Raw genomic sequence first — 16,344 nt, 5'->3', positions numbered from 1 at the left:
GTTCTCTGTCCTCGCTGTGTTACAGTGAATCATGTACTCGTTTTCTCGCTGTGTTGCAGTGAATCATGTACTCGGTTTCTCGCTGTGTTACAGTGCATTGTGTTCATTGTTTCTCGCTGTGTCATATTCTCGGTTTCTCGCTATGTTGCAGTGAATCGTTTTCTCGGTTTCTCGCTGTGTCCAGTGAGTCGTGTTCTGGGTTCCTCGCTGTGTTCCAGTGAATCATGTTCTCGGTTTCTCGCTGTGTTACAGTGAGTCATGTTCTCGGTTTCTCGCTGTGTTACAGTGAGTCGTGTTCTCGGTTTCTCGCTGTGTTACAGTGGGTCGTATTCTCGGTTTCTGGCTGTGTTATAGTGGATAGTGTTCTCTGTCCTCGCTGTGTTACAGTGAATCATGTACTCGTTTTCTCGCTGTGTTACAGTGAATTGTGTTCACTGTTTCTCGCTGTGTCATATTCTCGGTTTCTCGCTGTGTTACAGTGAGTCGTGTTCTCGGTTTCTCACTTGTGTTACAGTGGGTCGTGTTCTCTGTTTCTCGCTGTTTTCCAGTGAGTCGTGGTCTCGGTTTCTCGCTGTGTTACAGTGGGTCGTATTCTCGGTTTCTGGCTGTGTTATAGTGGATAGTGTTCGCTGTCCTCGCTGTGTTACAGTGAATCAGGTACTCGTTTTCTCGCTGTGTTACAGTGAATCATGTACTCGGTTTCTCGCTGTGTTACAGTGAATTGTGTTCACTGTTTCTCGCTGTGTCATATTCTCGGTTTCTCGCTGTGTTACAGTGAATCGTTTTCTCGGTTTCTCGCTGTGTTACAGTGAGTCGTGTTCTCGGTTTCTCGCTGTGTTACAGTGAGCCGTGTTCTCGTTTTCCCGCTGTGTTACAGTGGGTCGTATTCTCGGTTTCTGGCTGTGTTATAGTGGATAGTGTTCTCTGTCCTCGCTGTGTTACAGTGAATCATGTACTCGTTTTCTCGCTGTGTTACAGTGAATTGTGTTCACTGTTTCTCGCTGTGTCATATTCTCGGTTTCTCGCTGTGTTACAGTGAATCGTGTTCTCGGTTTCTCGCTGTGTTACAGTGAGTCGTGTTCTCGGTTTCTCGCTGTGTTGCAGTGAGTCGTGTTCTCGGTTTCTCGCTGTGTTCCAGTGAGTCGTGTTCTCGGTTTCTCACTGTGTTGCAGTGAGTCGTGTTCTCGGTTTCTCGCTGTGTTACAGTGAGTTGTGTTCTGGGTTCCTCGCTGTGTTACAGCGACTCGTGTTCTCTGTTTCTCGCTGAGTTCCAGTGAGTCGTGTTCTGGGTTCTTCGCTGTTTTCCAGTGAGTCGTGTTCTCTGTTTCTCGTTGTGTTCCAGTGAGTTGTGTTCTCGGTTTCTCGCTGTGTTACAGTGAGTCGTGTTCTGGGTTCCTCGCCGTGTTACAGCGAGTCGTGTTCTCTGTTTCTCGCTGTGTTTCAGTGAGTCGTGTTCTCGGTTTCTCGCTGTGTTACAGTGAGTCGTGTTCTCGGTTTCTCGCTGTGTTACAGTGAGTCGTGTTCTCGGTTTCTTGCTGTGTTCCAGTGAGTCGTGTTCTCGGTTTCTCGCTGTGTTACAGTGGGTCGTATTCTCGGTTTCTGGCTGTGTTATAGTGGATAGTGTTCTCTGTCCTCGCTGTGTTACAGTGAATCAGGTACTTGTTTTCTCGCTGTGTTACAGTGAATCATGTACTCGGTTTCTCGCTGTGTTACAGTGAATTGTGTTCACTGTTTCTCGCTGTGTCATATTCTCGGTTTCTCGCTGTGTTACAGTGAATCGTTTTCTCGGTTTCTCGCTGTGTTACAGTGAGTCGTGTTCTCGGTTTCTCGCTGTGTTACAGTGAGCCGTGTTCTCGTTTTCCTGCTGTGTTACAGTGGGTCGTATTCTCGGTTTCTGGCTGTGTTATAGTGGATAGTGTTCTCTGTCCTCGCTGTGTTACAGTGAATCATGTACTCGTTTTCTCGCTGTGTTACAGTGAATTGTGTTCACTGTTTCTCGCTGTGTCATATTCTCGGTTTCTCGCTGTGTTACAGTGAATCGTGTTCTCGGTTTCTCGCTGTGTTACAGTGAGTCGTGTTCTCGGTTTCTCTCTGTGTTGCAGTGAGTCGTGTTCTCGGTTTCTCGCTGTGTTCCAGTGAGTCGTGTTCTCGGTTTCTCACTGTGTTGCAGTGAGTCGTGTTCTCGGTTTCTCGCTGTGTTACAGTGAGTTGTGTTCTGGGTTCCTCGCTGTGTTACAGCGACTCGTGTTCTCTGTTTCTCGCTGAGTTCCAGTGAGTCGTGTTCTGGGTCCTTCGCTGTGTTCCAGTGAGTCGTGTTCTCTGTTTCTCGTTGTGTTCCAGTGAGTTGTGTTCTCGGTTTCTCGCTGTGTTACAGTGAGTCGTGTTCTGGGTTCCTCGCTGTGTTACAGCGAGTCGTGTTCTCTGTTTCTCGCTGTGTTTCAGTGAGTCGTGTTCTCGGTTTCTCGCTGTGTTACAGTGAGTCGTGTTCTCGGTTTCTCGCTGTGTTACAGTGAGTCGTGTTCTCGGTTTCTTGCTGTGTTCCAGTGAGTCGTGTTCTCGGTTTCTCGCTGTGTTACAGTGGGTCGTATTCTCGGTTTCTGGCTGTGTTATAGTGGATAGTGTTCTCTGTCCTCGCTGTGTTACAGTGAATCAGGTACTCGTTTTCTCGCTGTGTTACAGTGAATCATGTACTCGGTTTCTCGCTGTGTTACAGTGAATTGTGTTCACTGTTTCTCGCTGTGTCATATTCTCGGTTTCTCGCTGTGTTACAGTGAATCGTTTTCTCGGTTTCTCGCTGTGTTACAGTGAGTCGTGTTCGCGGTTTCTCGCTGTGTTACAGTGAGCCGTGTTCTCGTTTTCCCGCTGTGTTACAGTGGGTCGTATTCTCGGTTTCTGGCTGTGTTATAGTGGATAGTGTTCTCTGTCCTCGCTGTGTTACAGTGAATCATGTACTCGTTTTCTCGCTGTGTTACAGTGAATTGTGTTCACCGTTTCTCGCTGTGTCATATTCTCGGTTTCTCGCTGTGTTACCGTGAATCGTGTTCTCTGTTTCTCGCTGTGTTCCAGTGAGTCGTGTTCTCGGTTTCTCGCTGTGTTGCAGTGAGTCGTGTTCTCTGTTTCTCGCTGTGTTACCGTGAATCGTGTTCTCTGTTTCTCGCTGTGTTCCAGTGAGTCGTGTTCTCGGTTTCTCGCTGTGTTGCAGTGAGTCGTGTTCTCGGTTTCTCGCTGTGTTACAGTGAGTCGTGTTCTGGGTTCCTTGCTGTGTTACAGCGACTCGTGTTCTCTGTTTCTCGCTGAGTTCCAGTGAGTCGTGTTCTGGGTTCCTCGCTGTGTTCCAGTGAGTCGTGTTCTCTGTTTCTCGTTGTGTTCCAGTGAGTCGTGTTCTCGGTTTCTCGCTGTGTTACAGTGAGTCGTGTTCTGGGTTCCTCGATGTGTTCCAGTGAATCATGTTCTCGGTTTCTCGCTGTGTTACAGCGAGTTGTGTTCTCTGTTTCTCGCTGTGTTTCAGTGAGTCGTGTTCTGGGTTCCTCGCTGTGTTCCAGTGAACCATATTCTCGGTTTCTCGCTGTGTTACAGTGAGTCGTGTTCTCGGTTTCTTGCTGTGTTACAGTGAGTCGTGTTCTCGGTTTCTCGCTGTGTTCCAGTGAGTCGTGTTCTCGGTTTCTCGCTGTGTTACAGTGAGTCGTGTTCTCGGTTTCTTGCTGTGTTACACTGAGTCATGTTCTCGGTTTCCCGCTGTGTTACAGTTGGTAGTGTTCTCGGTTTCTCGCAGTTTTTCAATGAGCCGTCTTCTCGGTTTGTTGCTGTTTTACAGTGTGTCGTATGCTCGGTCTCTCGCTGTGTTACAGTGAGTCTGGTTCTCTGTTTCTCGCTGTGTTACAGTGAGTCGTGTTCTCGGTTTCTCGCTGTGTTACAGTGAGTCGTGTTCTCGGTTTCTCGCTGTGTTACAGTGGGTCGTATTCTCGGTTTCTGGCTGTGTTATAGTGGATAGTGTTCTCTGTCCTCGCTGTGTTACAGTGAATCATGTACTCGTTTTCTCGCTGTGTTACAGTGAATCGTGTTCTCGGTTTCTCGCTGTGTTACAGTGAGTCATGTTCTCGGTTTCTCACTTGTGTTACAGTGGCTCGTGTTCTCTGTTTCTCGCTGTGTTCCAGTGAGTCGTGTTCTCGGTTTCTCGCTGTGTTGCAGTGAGTCGTGTTCTCGGTTTCTCGCTGTGTTACAGTGAGTCGTGTTCTGGGTTCCTCGCTGTGTTACAGCGACTCGTGTTCTCTGTTTCTCGCTGAGTTCCAGTGAGTCGTGTTCTGGGTTCCTCGCTGTGTTCCAGTGAGTCGTGTTCTCTGTTTCTCGTTGTCTTCCAGTGAGTCGTGTTCTCGGTTTCTCGCTGTGTTACAATGAGTCGTGTTCTGGGTTCCTCGATGTGTTCCAGTGAATCATGTTCTCGGTTTCTCGCTGTGTTACAGCGAGTTGTGTTCTCTGTTTCTCGCTGTGTTTCAGTGAGTCGTGTTCTGGGTTCTTCGCTGTGTTCCAGTGAACCATGTTCTCGGTTTCTCGCTGTGTTGCAGTGAGTCGTGTTCTCTGTTTCTCGCTGTGTTCCAGTGAGTCGTGTTCTCGGTTTCTCGCTGTGTTACAGTGAGTTGTGTTCTCTGCTTCTCGCTGAGTTCCAGTGAGTCGTGTTCTGGGTTTTTCGCTGTATTCCAGTGAATCATGTTCTCGGTTTCTCGCTGTGTTACAGCGAATCGTGTTCTAGGCTTATAGCTTTTTTACAGTAGGTCTTGTTCTCGGTTTCACGCTGTGTCATGTTCTCTTTTTCTCGCTGTGTTACAGTGGGTCATGTTCCCGGTTTCTTTCTGTGTTATAGTGGGCCGTGTTCTCGGTTTCTCACCGTGTTACAGTGAGTCATGTTCTCGGTTTCTAACTGTGTAACAGTGAGTCATGTTCTCCGTTTCTCGCTGCTTTACATTGAGTCAGCTTCTGGGGTTTTTGCTGTGTTACAGTGAGTCGTGTTCTCGGTTTCTCTCTGTGTTACAGTGAGTCGTGTTCTCTGTTTCTTGCTGTGTTACAGTGAGTCATGTTTTTGGTTTCTCGCTATTAATGTGGGTTGTGTTCTTGGTTTCATGCTGTTATTGTGTTACAGCGAGTCGTGTTCTCGGTTTATAGCTCTTTTACAGTAGGTCGTGTTCTCGGTTTGTCGCTGTGTCATATTCTCGGTTTCTCACTGTGTTACAGTGAGTCGTTTTCTCGGTTTCTCACTGTTACAGTGAGTCGTGTTCTCGGTTTCTCGCTGTGTTACAGTGAGTCGTGTTCTCTGTTTCTCCTGTGTTCCAGTGAGTCGTGTTCTCGGTTTCTTGCTGTGTTACAGTGAGTCGTGTTCTCGGTTTCCCGCTGTGTTACAGGGCGTCATGTTCTCGGTTTCTCGCTGTGTTACAGTGCGTCATGTTCTCGGTTTCTTGCTGTGTTACAGTGGGTCGTGTTCTTGGTTTCTTGCTGTGTTACAGTGCGTCATGTTCTCGGTTTCTTGCTGTGTTACAGTGGGTCGTGTTCTTGGTTTCTCGCTGTGTTACAGTGGGTCGTGTTCTTGGTTTCTCGCTGTGTTACAGTGGGTCGTGTTCTTGGTTTCTCGCTGTGTTACAGTGAGTCGTGTTCTTGGTTTCTCGCTGTGTTACAGTGGGTCGTGTTCTTGGTTTCTCGCTGTGTTACAGTGGGTCGTGTTCTTGGTTTCTCGCTGTGTTACAGTGAGTCGTGTTCTTGGTTTCTCGCTGTGTTACAGTGGGTCGTGTTCTTGGTTTCTCGCTGTGTTACAGGGAGTCGTGTTCTTGGTTTCTCGCTGTTACAGTGGGTCGTGTTCTTGGTTTCTCGCTGTGTTACAGTGCATCATGTTCTCGGTTTCTTGCTGTGTTACAGTGCATCATGTTCTCGGTTTCTTGCTGTGTTACAGTGGGTCGTGTTCTCGGTTTCTCGCTGTGTTACAGTGCGTCATGTTCGCGGTTTCTTGCTGTGTTACATTGAGTCGTGTTCTTGGTTTCTCGCTGTTACAGTGAGTCGTGTTCTAGGTTTTTAGCTCTTTTACCGTAGGTCGTGTTCTCGGTTTCTCGCTGTGTCATATTCTCGGTTTTTCGCTGTGTTACAGTGAGGTGCTTTCTCGGTTGTTACAGTGAGTTACAGTGAGTTACAGTGAGTCGTGTTCTTGGTTTCTTGCTGTGTTCCAGTGTATCACACGTGATAGTGAGATGAGGAATAGGGAGAGAGAGCATTTAAACACGTGGCTACAGGGATGGTGCAGGCGGGAGGGTTTCAGATTTTTGGATAACTGGGGCTCTTTCTGGGGAAGGTGGGACCTCTACAGACAGGATGGTCTACATCTGAACCTGAGGGGCACAAATATCCTGGGGGGGAGATTTGTTAGTGCTCTTTGGGGGGGTTTAAACTAATGCAGCAGGGGCATGGGAACCTGGATTGTAGTTTTAGGGTAAGGGAGAATGAGAGTATAGAGGTCAGGAGCACAGATTTGACGTCGCAGGAGGGGGCCAGCGTTCAGGTAGGTGGTTTGAAGTGTGTCTACTTCAATGCCAGGAGTATACGAAACAAGGTAGGGGAACTGGCAGCGTGGGTTGGTACCTGCGACTTCGATGTTGTGGCCATTTCGGAGACATGGATAGAGCAGGGACAGGAATGGATGTTGCAGGTTCCGGGGTTTAGGTGTTTTAGTAAGCTCAGAGAAGGAGGCAAAAGAGGGGAGGTGTGGCGCTGCTAGTCAAGAGCAGTATTACGGTGGCGGAGAGGATGCTAGATGGGGACTCTTCCGAGGTAGTATTGGCTGAAGTTAGAAACAGGAAAGGAGAGGTCACCCTGTTGGGAGTTTTTTATAGGCCTCCTAATAGTTCTAGGGATGTAGAGGAAAGGATGGCGAAGATGATTCTGGATATGAGCGAAAGTAACAGGGTAGTTATTATGGGAGACTTTAACTTTCCAAATATTGACTGGAAAAGATATAGTTCGAGTACAATAGATGGGTCGTTTTTTGTACAGTGTGTGCAGGAGGGTTTCCTGAAACAATATGTTGACAGGCCAACAAGAGGCGAGGCCACGTTGGATTTGGTTTTGGGTAATGAACCAGGCCAGGTGTTGGATTTGGAGGTAGGAGAGCACTTTGGGGACAGTGACCACAATTCGGTGACGTTTACGTTAATGATGGAAAGGGATAAGTATACACCGCAGGGCAAGAGTTATAGCTGGGGGAAGGGCAATTATGATGCCATTAGACGTGACTTGGGGGGGATAAGGTGGAGAAGTAGGCTGCAAGTGTTGGGCACACTGGATAAGTGGGGCTTGTTCAAGGATCAGCTACTGCGTGTTCTTGATAAGTATGTACCGGTCAGACAGGGAGGAAGGCGTCGAGCGAGGGAACCGTGGTTTACCAAGGAAGTGGAATCTCTTGTTAAGAGGAAGAAGAAGGCCTATGTGAAGATGAAGTGTGAAGTTTCGGTTGGGGCGATGGATAGTTACAAGGTAGCGAGGAAGGATCTAAAGAGAGAGCTAAGACGAGCAAGGAGGGGACATGAGAAGTATTTGGCAGGAAGGATCAAGGAAAACCCAAAAGCTTTCTATAGGTATGTCAGGAATAAGTGAATGACTAGGGAAAGAGTAGGACCAGTCAAGGACAGGGATGGGAAATTGTGTGTGGAGTCTGTAGAGATAGGCGAGATACTAAATGAATATTTTTCGTCAGTATTCACTCAGGAAAAAGATAATGTTGTGGAGGAGAATGCTGAGCCCCAGGCTAATAGAATAGATGGCATTGAGGTACGTAGGGAAGAGGTGTTGGCAATTCTGGACAGGCTGAAAATAGATAAGTCCCCGGGACCTGATGGGATTTATCCTAGGATTCTATGGGAGGCCAGGGAAGAGATTGCTGGACCTTTGGCTTTGATTTTTATGTCATCATTGGCTACAGGAATAGTGCCAGAGGACTGGAGGACAGCAAATGTGGTCCCTTTGTTCAAAAAGGGGAGCAGAGACAACCCCGGCAACTATAGACCGGTGAGCCTCACGTCTGTAGTGGGTAAAGTCTTGGAGGGGATTATAAGGGACAAGATTTATAATCATCTAGATAGGAATAATATGATCAGGGATAGTCAGCATGGCTTTGTGAAGGGTAGGTCATGCCTCACAAACCTTATTGAGTTCTTTGAGAAGGTGACTGAACAGGTAGACGAGGGTAGAGCAGTTGATGTGGTGTATATGGATTTCAGCAAAGCGTTTGATAAGGTTCCCCACGGTAGGCTATTGCAAAAAATACGGAGGCTGGGGATTGAGGGTGATTTAGAGATGTGGATCCGAAATTGGCTAGCTGAAAGAAGACAGAGGGTGGTGGTTGATGGGAAATGTTCAGAATGGAGTACAGTCACAAGTGGAGTACCACAAGGATCTGTTCTGGGGCCGTTGCTGTTTGTCATTTTTATCAATGACCTAGAGGAAGGCGCAGAAGGGTGGGTGAGTAAATTTGCAGACGATACTAAAGTCGGTGGTGTTGTCGATAGTGTGGAAGGATGTAGCAGGTTACAGAGGGATATAGATAAGCTGCAGAGCTGGGCTGAGAGGTGGCAAATGGAGTTTAATGTAGAGAAGTGTGAGGTGATTCACTTTGGAAGGAATAACAGGAATGCGGAATATTTGGCTAATGGTAAAGTTCTTGAAAGTGTGGATGAGCAGAGGGATCTAGGTGTCCATGTACATAGATCCCTGAAAGCTGCCACCCAGGTTGATAGGGTTGTGAAGAAGGCCTATGGAGTGTTGGCCTTTATTGGTAGAGGGATTGAGTTCCGGAGTAGGGAGGTCATGTTGCAGCTGTACAGAACTCTGGTACGGCCGCATTTGGAGTATTGCGTACAGTTCTGGTCACCGCATTATAGGAAGGACGTGGAGGCTTTGGAGCGGGTGCAGAGGAGATTTACCTGGATGTTGTCTGGTATGGAGGGAAAATCTTATGAGGAAAGGCTGACGGACTTGAGGTTGTTTTCGTTGGAGAGAAGAAGGTTAAGAGGAGACTTAATAGAGGCATACAAAATGATCAGGGGGTTGGATAGGGTGGACAGTGAGAGCCTTCTCCCGCGGATGGATATGGCTGGCACGAGGGGACATAACTTTAAACTGAGGGGTAATAGATATAGGACAGAGGTCCGAGGTAGGTTCTTTACGCAAAGAGTAGTGAGGCCGTGGAATGCCCTACCTGCTACAGTAGTGAACTCGCCAACATTGAGGGCATTTAAAAGTTTATTGGATAAACATATGGATGATAATGGCATAGTGTAGGTTAGATGGCTTTTGTTTCGGTGCAACATCGTGGGCCGAAGGGCCTGTACTGCGCTGTATTGTTCTATGTTCTATGTTCTATCATGTTCTCGGTTACTTGCTGTGTTACAGTGAGTCGTGTTCTCGGTTTCACGCTGCGTTACAGTGAGTCGTGTTCTCGGTTTCACGCTGTGTTACAGGGAGTCGTGTTCTTGGTTTCTCGCTGTTAATGTGGGTTGTGTTCTCGGTTTCATGCTGTGTTACAGTGCGTCATGTTCTCGGTTTCTCGCTGTGTTACATTGAGTCATGTTCTTGGTTTCTCGCTGTTCCAGCGAGTCGTGTTCTAGGTTTCTAGCTCTTTTACAGTAGGTCGTGTTCTCGGTTTCTCGCTGTGTCATATTCTCGGTTTTTCGCTGTGTTACAGTGAGGCGTTTTCTCGGTTGTTAGTGTGTTACAGTGAGTCGTGTTCTCGGTTTCTCGCTGTGTTACAGTGAGTCGTGTTCTTAGTTTCTCGCTGTTACAGCGAGTCGTGTTCTAGTTTTATAGCTTTTTTACAGTAAGTCGTGATCTCGGTTTCTCGCTGTGTCATATTTTCTTTTTCTAGCTGTGTTACAGTGAGTTGTGTTCTTGGTTTCTCGCTGTGTTACATTGAGTCGTGCTCTCGGTTTCTCGCTGTGTTACAGTGAGTTGTACTTTCGCTTTCTCGCTGTGTTACAGTGCGTCACGTTCTGGGTTTCTCGCTGTGTTACAGCGAGTGGTGTACTCTGTTTCTTGCTGTTTTACAGTGAGTCGTGTTCTCTGTTTCTCGCTGTGTTCCAGTGGGTCATGTTCTCTGTTTCTCGCTGGTAATGTGGGCTGTGTTCTTGGTTTCTCGCTGTGTTACAGTGAGTCATGTTCTTGGTTTATCACTGTTACAGTGAGTCGGTGTTCTCCGTTTATCACTGTGTTACAGTGGAATGTGTTCTCTGTTTCTCACTGTGTGCCAGTGCGTCATGCTCATGGTTTCATGCTGTGTTCCAGCGAGTCGTGTTCTCGGTTTATAGCTCTTTTACAGTAGGTCGTGTTCTCGGTTTCTCGCTGTGTTATAGTAAGTCGTGTTCTTGGTTTTCCGCTGATACAGTGAGTCATGTTCTAGGTTTTTCCCTGTGTTTTACTGAGTCGTGTTCTCGCTTTTGCACTGATACAGTGAGTCGTGTTCTCGATTTCTCCATGTGTTACAGTGAGTCGTGTTCTCGGTATCTCGCTGTGTTACAGTGAGTCGTGTTCTCAGTTTCTCGCTGATACAGTGAATCGTGTTCGAAATTACTCGCTGTGTGTAACACAATGCAATAAATAGAAGCAGTATTTGGCTACCTGGCCCTTCTAGCTTACCCCGCCATTCAATATGATCATGGCTGATCTGTGCCGGTCTCAACCTATTTTCCCTGCCATTTGTGCATGCCTCTCCAATCCTTGATTTATCAAATCTTTGTACACCTCTACTTTAAATACTTCTACTGATCCACCCTCAAACACCCTCCGGGGCATAGAATCGCCACACTGTGCGAGAAGAAATTTCTATGCACCTCTGTTGTAAATGACAGGGTCTTTATCTTGTCGCTATCTCTCCTTGTTCGAGACTGTCCTACTAGTGAGAACATCTCACCATCTATTCTGTCAAACCCCCTCAGGATCTTATATGTTTGAATAAGGTCACCCTTCACTCTTCTAAACTCCCGAGGAGTACACTATTGAGTCTCTCTTGGTAAGACAACCCTCCCATCCCCGGAATTAGCCTGATGAATCTCCTTTGGACTGCCTCCAATGTTACTGTATCATTTTTTAGATTAGGGGGCCAAAACTGTACAGGTGAGGCCTCTCCAACAGACTGTACAATTACAACAAAACCTTACTATTTTGACTAATGGGAAATGAGGAAATGGCAGATGAATTGAACAGAGTTTACATCTGTCTTCACTGAAGAGGATAAAATAACACCTCAGAAATAATTGCGAGGGAGGATCTTAAAACAATTGCCATCACCAGGGAAAGATGGTGACAAATGTGAGAAATGTTTATTTGAAAGTTTTATTTACCAATTTTGTTGTGATTAAAAAGGCGTGAATCATTGATTATTGCAGAGGCGATGTGACCTTTTGTAACAAGACATAATGTAGTGTGCTTTTGGATTGCAGGCAGCATAGTTAACAGGAAGGGACAGGTTAGTTACTTGCTTCTGAAATACCAAGCTGGACAGACCGGGTTCGGTTTGGTTCGTAGGAATTTCTCTCTCCCAAAGGCAGTCTCAAGATAAGCAAGCAAAACCTGATTGTTAACTTTCTTCACTAATGGTATTTTAATGTATATCTATTTGCATAATTGGAATATATGTATATCTATATTGAGGCAGGTTTAAAAAACAAGTAAAATGTTGTAACTGCTAATTGTAAAGCTATTCCTTTGTTGCTGATGTGTTTAATTGTGTCTTTAATTTAAAGTTTGTTTTGGGGTCAGTGTAACACTCCTGTAGCGCAGTAACATTTCCAAAGTAAAATGTTGGAATCCCACAACAAATTGGGGTTCTCATTCTTGGACCCATAACAAATTGGGTTCTAGTTCGGGATCTGAACAGAAGATTGGGGTTTTGGTCCGGACCTAGAACAGAGAATATTAGAACTAAAGGTCCTGATGGACTTCATCGCAGGATCTTAAAAGAATTGGCCACGGAGACAGTAGATGCTTTGGTTTTAATTTTTAAGAATTCCCTAGATTCTGAAAAGGTCCCATCGATTGGAATATAGCATTTGTAACTCCTTTGTTTAAAAAAGAACGGAGACAGAAAGCAGGAAATTCTCGACCAGTTAGCTGTCTTATGAGCAAAGGTTAAACAGGTTAGGACTCTACTCATTGGAATTTAGAAGAATGAGAGGTGATCTATTTGGAACGTAGAAGATTCTTAGGGGTATTGACTGGATAATTGATGAGAGGATCGTTGTCTGTAAAATTCAGACACATTTACCAGTTTATTATAGTCCTGGAGGTTTACAGCATGGAAACAGGTCCTTTGGCCCAACCTGTCCATGCCGCCCAGTTTTTACCATTAAGCTAGTCCCAGTTGCCCGCACTTGGCCCATAACCCTCTATACCCATCTTACCCATGTAACTATCTAAATGTTTTTTAAAAGACACAATTGTACCCGCCGCTACTACTACCGCAGGTGGCGGAAAGCGTCATAGATCGCAGTTATGTAAATGTGGTCACACCCAAGGTGCAGGCAGAGAAATGGGTGACCACCAGAAAGGGCAGGCAGTCAGTGCAGGAATCCCCTGTGGTTGTCCCCCTCTCGAACAGATATACCCCTTTGGATACTGTCGGGGGGGATAGCCTATCTGGGGAAAACAGCAGCAGCCAGAGCAGTGGCACCACGGCTGGCTCTGATGTTCAGAAGGGAGGGTCAAAGCGCAGAAGAGTAATAGTAATAGGGGACTCTATAGTCAGGGGCACAGATAGGCGCTTCTGTGGACGTGAAAGAGACTCCAGGATGGTATGTTGCCTCCCTGGTGCCAGGGTCCAGGATGTCTCCGAACGGGTAGAGGGAATCCTGAAGGGGGAGGGCAAACAGGCAGAGGTCGTTGTACATATTGGTACTAACGACATAGGCAGGAAGGGTCATGAGGTCCTGCAGCAGGAGTTCAGGGAGCTAGGCAGAAAGTTAAAAGACAGGACCTCGAGGGTTGTAATCTCGGGATTACTCCCTGTGCCACGTGCCAGTGAGGCTAGAAATAGGAAGATAGAGCAGACAAACACGTGGCTAAACAGCTGGTGTAGGAGGGAGGGTTTCCGTTATCTGGACCACTGGGAGCTCTTCCGGGGCAGGTGTGACCTGTATAAGATGGACGGGTTGCATCTAAACCGGAGAGGCATAAATATCCTGGCCGCGAGGTTTGCTAGTGTCACACGGGAGGGTTTAAACTAGTATGGCAGGGGGGTGGGCACGGGAGCAATAGGTCAGAAGGTGAGAGCATTGAGGGAGAACGAGGGAATAGGGACAGTGTGGCTCTGAGGCAGAGCAGACGGGGAGAAGTTGCTGAACACAGCGGGTCTGGTGGCCTGAAGTGCATATGTTTTAATGCAAGGAGCATTACGGGTAAGGCAGATGAACTTAGAGCTTGGATTACTACTTGGAACTATGATGTTGTTGCCATTACAGAGACCTGGTTGAGGGAAGGGCAGGATTGGCAGCTAAACGTTCCAGGATTTAGATGTTTCAGGCGGGATAGAGGGGGATGTAAAAGGGGAGGCGGAGTTGCGCTACTTGTTCGGGAGAATATCACAGCTATACTGAGAGAGGACACCTCAGAGGGCAGTGAGGCTATATGGGTAGAGACCAGGAATAAGAAGGGTGCAGTCACAATGTTGGGGGTATACTACAGGCCTCCCAACAGCCAGCGTGAGATAGAGGAGCAGATAGGTAGACAGATTTTGGAAAAGAGTAAAAACAACAGGGTTGTGGTGATGGGAGACTTCAACTTCCCCAATATTGACTGGGACTCACTTAGTGCCAGGGGCTTAGACGGGGCGGAGTTTGTAAGGAGCATCCAGGAGGGCTTCTTAAAACAATATGTAAACAGTCCAACTAGGGAAGGGGCGGTACTGGACCTGGTATTGGGGAATGAGCCCGGCCAGGTGGTAGATGTTTCAGTAGGGGAGCATTTCGGTAACAGTGACCACAATTCAGTATGTTTTAAAGTACTGGTGGACAAGGATAAGAGTGGTCCGAGGATGAATGTACTAAATTGGGGGAAGGCTAATTATAACAATATTAGGCGGGAACTGAAGAACATAGATTGGGGGCGGATGTTTGAGGGCAAATCAACATCTGACATGTGGGAGGCTTTCAAGTGTCAGTTGAAAGGAATACAGGACAGGCATGTTCCTGTGAGGAAGAAAGATAAATACGGCAATTTTCGGGAACCTTGGATGACGAGTGATATTGTAGGCCTCGTCAAAAAGAAAAAGGAGGCATTTGTCAGGGCTAAAAGGCTGGGAACAGACGAAGCCTGTGTGGCATATAAGGAAAGTAGGAAGGAACTTAAGCAAGGAATCAGGAGGGCTAGAAGGGGTCATGAAAAGTCATTGGCAAATAGGGTGAAGGAAAATCCCAAGGCTTTTTACACGTACATAAAAAGCAAGAGGGTAGCCAGGGAAAGGGTTGGCCCACTGAAGGATAGGCAAGGGAATCTATGTGTGGAGCCAGAGGAAATGGGCGAGGTACTAAATGAATACTTTGCATCAGTATTCACCAAAGAGAAGGAATTGGTAGATGTTGAGTCTGGAGAAGGGGGTGTAGATAGCCTGGGTCACATTGTGATCCAAAAAGACGAGGTGTTGGGTGTCTTAAAAAATATTAAGGTAGATAAGTCCCCAGGGCCGGATGGGATCTACCCCAGAATACTGAAGGAGGCTGGAGAGGAAATTGCTGAGGCCTTGACAGAAATCTTTGGATCCTCGCTGTCTTCAGGGGATGTCCCGGAGGACTGGAGAATAGCCAATGTTGTTCCTCTGTTTAAGAAGGGTAGCAAGGATAATCCCGGTAACTACAGGCCGGTGAGCCTTACTTCAGTGGTAGGGAAATTACTGGAGAGAATTCTTCGAGACAGGATCTACTCCCATTTGGAAGCAAATGGACGTATTAGTGAGAGGCAGCACGGTTTTGTGAAGGGGAGGTCGTGTCTCACTAACTTGCTAGAGTTTTTCGAGGAGGTCACTAAGATGATTGATGCAGGTAGGGCAGTAGATGTTGTCTATATGGACTTCAGTAAGGCCTTTGACAAGGTCCCTCATGGTAGACTAGTACAAAAGGTGAAGTCACACGGGATCAGGGGTGAACTGGCAAGGTGGATACAGAACTGGCTAGGCCATAGAAGGCAGAGGGTAGCAATGGAGGGATGCTTTTCTAATTGGAGGGCTGTGACCAGTGGTGTTCCACAGGGATCAGTGCTGGGACCTTTGCTCTTTGTAGTATATATAAATGATTTGGAGGAAAATGTAACTGGTCTGATTAGTAAGTTTGCAGACGACACAAAGGTTGGTGGAATTGCGGATAGCGATGAGGACTGTCTGAGGATACAGCAGGATTTAGATTGTCTGGAGACTTGGGCGGAGAGATGGCAGATGGAGTTTAATCCGGACAAATGTGAGGTAATGCATTTTGGAAGGGCTAATGCAGGTAGGGAATATACAGTGAATGGTAGAACCCTCAAGAGTATTGAAAGTCAAAGAGATCTAGGAGTACAGGTCCACAGGTCATTGAAAGGGGCAACACAGGTGGAGAAGGTAGTCAAGAAGGCATACGGCATGCTTGCCTTCATTGGCCGGGGCATTGAGTATAAGAATTGGCAAGTCATGTTGCAGCTGTATAGAACCTTAGTTAGGCCACACTTGGAGTATAGTGTTCAATTCTGGTCGCCACACTACCAGAAGGATGTGGAGGCTTTAGAGAGGGTGCAGAAGAGATTTACCAGAATGTTGCCTGGTATGGAGGGCATAAGCTATGAGGAGCGATTGAATAAACTCGGTTTGTTCTCACTGGAACGAAGGAGGTTGAGGGGCGACCTGATAGAGGTATACAAAATTATGAGGGGCATAGACAGAGTGGATAGTCAGAGGCTTTTCCCCAGGGTAGAGGGGTCAATTACTAGGGGGCATAGGTTTAAGGTGAGAGGGGCAAAGTTTAGATTAGATGTACGAGGCAAGTTTTTTACGCAGAGGGTAGTGGGTGCCTGGAACTCACTACCGGAGGAGGTAGTGGAAGCAGGGACGATAGGGACATTTAAGGGGCATCTTGACAAATATATGAATAGGATGGGAATAGAAGGATACGGACCCAGGAAGTGTAGAAGATTGTAGTTTAGTCGGGCAGTATGGTCGGCACGGGCTTGGAGGGCCGAAGGGCCTGTTCCTGTGCTGTACATTTCTTTGTTCTTTATCCTTTGTACCTCTGGCAGCCCATTCCAGACACTCACTACCCTCTGAGTGAAGAAATTGCCCCTCTGGGCCCTTCTGAATCTCTCCCC

General features: G+C 47.0%; 1 protein-coding gene across 2 annotated transcripts in view; it reads left to right on the top strand.

The window, feature by feature from the left end:
• fbxo3 (F-box protein 3) overlaps positions 1-16,344 on the top strand; it is a 244,221-nt gene that overhangs the window by 124,793 nt on the left and 103,084 nt on the right. The window lies entirely within an intron of this gene.

This window comes from Scyliorhinus torazame, chromosome 10 (assembly GCF_047496885.1).
Source record: "Scyliorhinus torazame isolate Kashiwa2021f chromosome 10, sScyTor2.1, whole genome shotgun sequence".
Lineage (NCBI taxonomy): Eukaryota > Metazoa > Chordata > Chondrichthyes > Carcharhiniformes > Scyliorhinidae > Scyliorhinus > Scyliorhinus torazame.
This window is presented reverse-complemented; position numbering and strand designations above follow the sequence as displayed.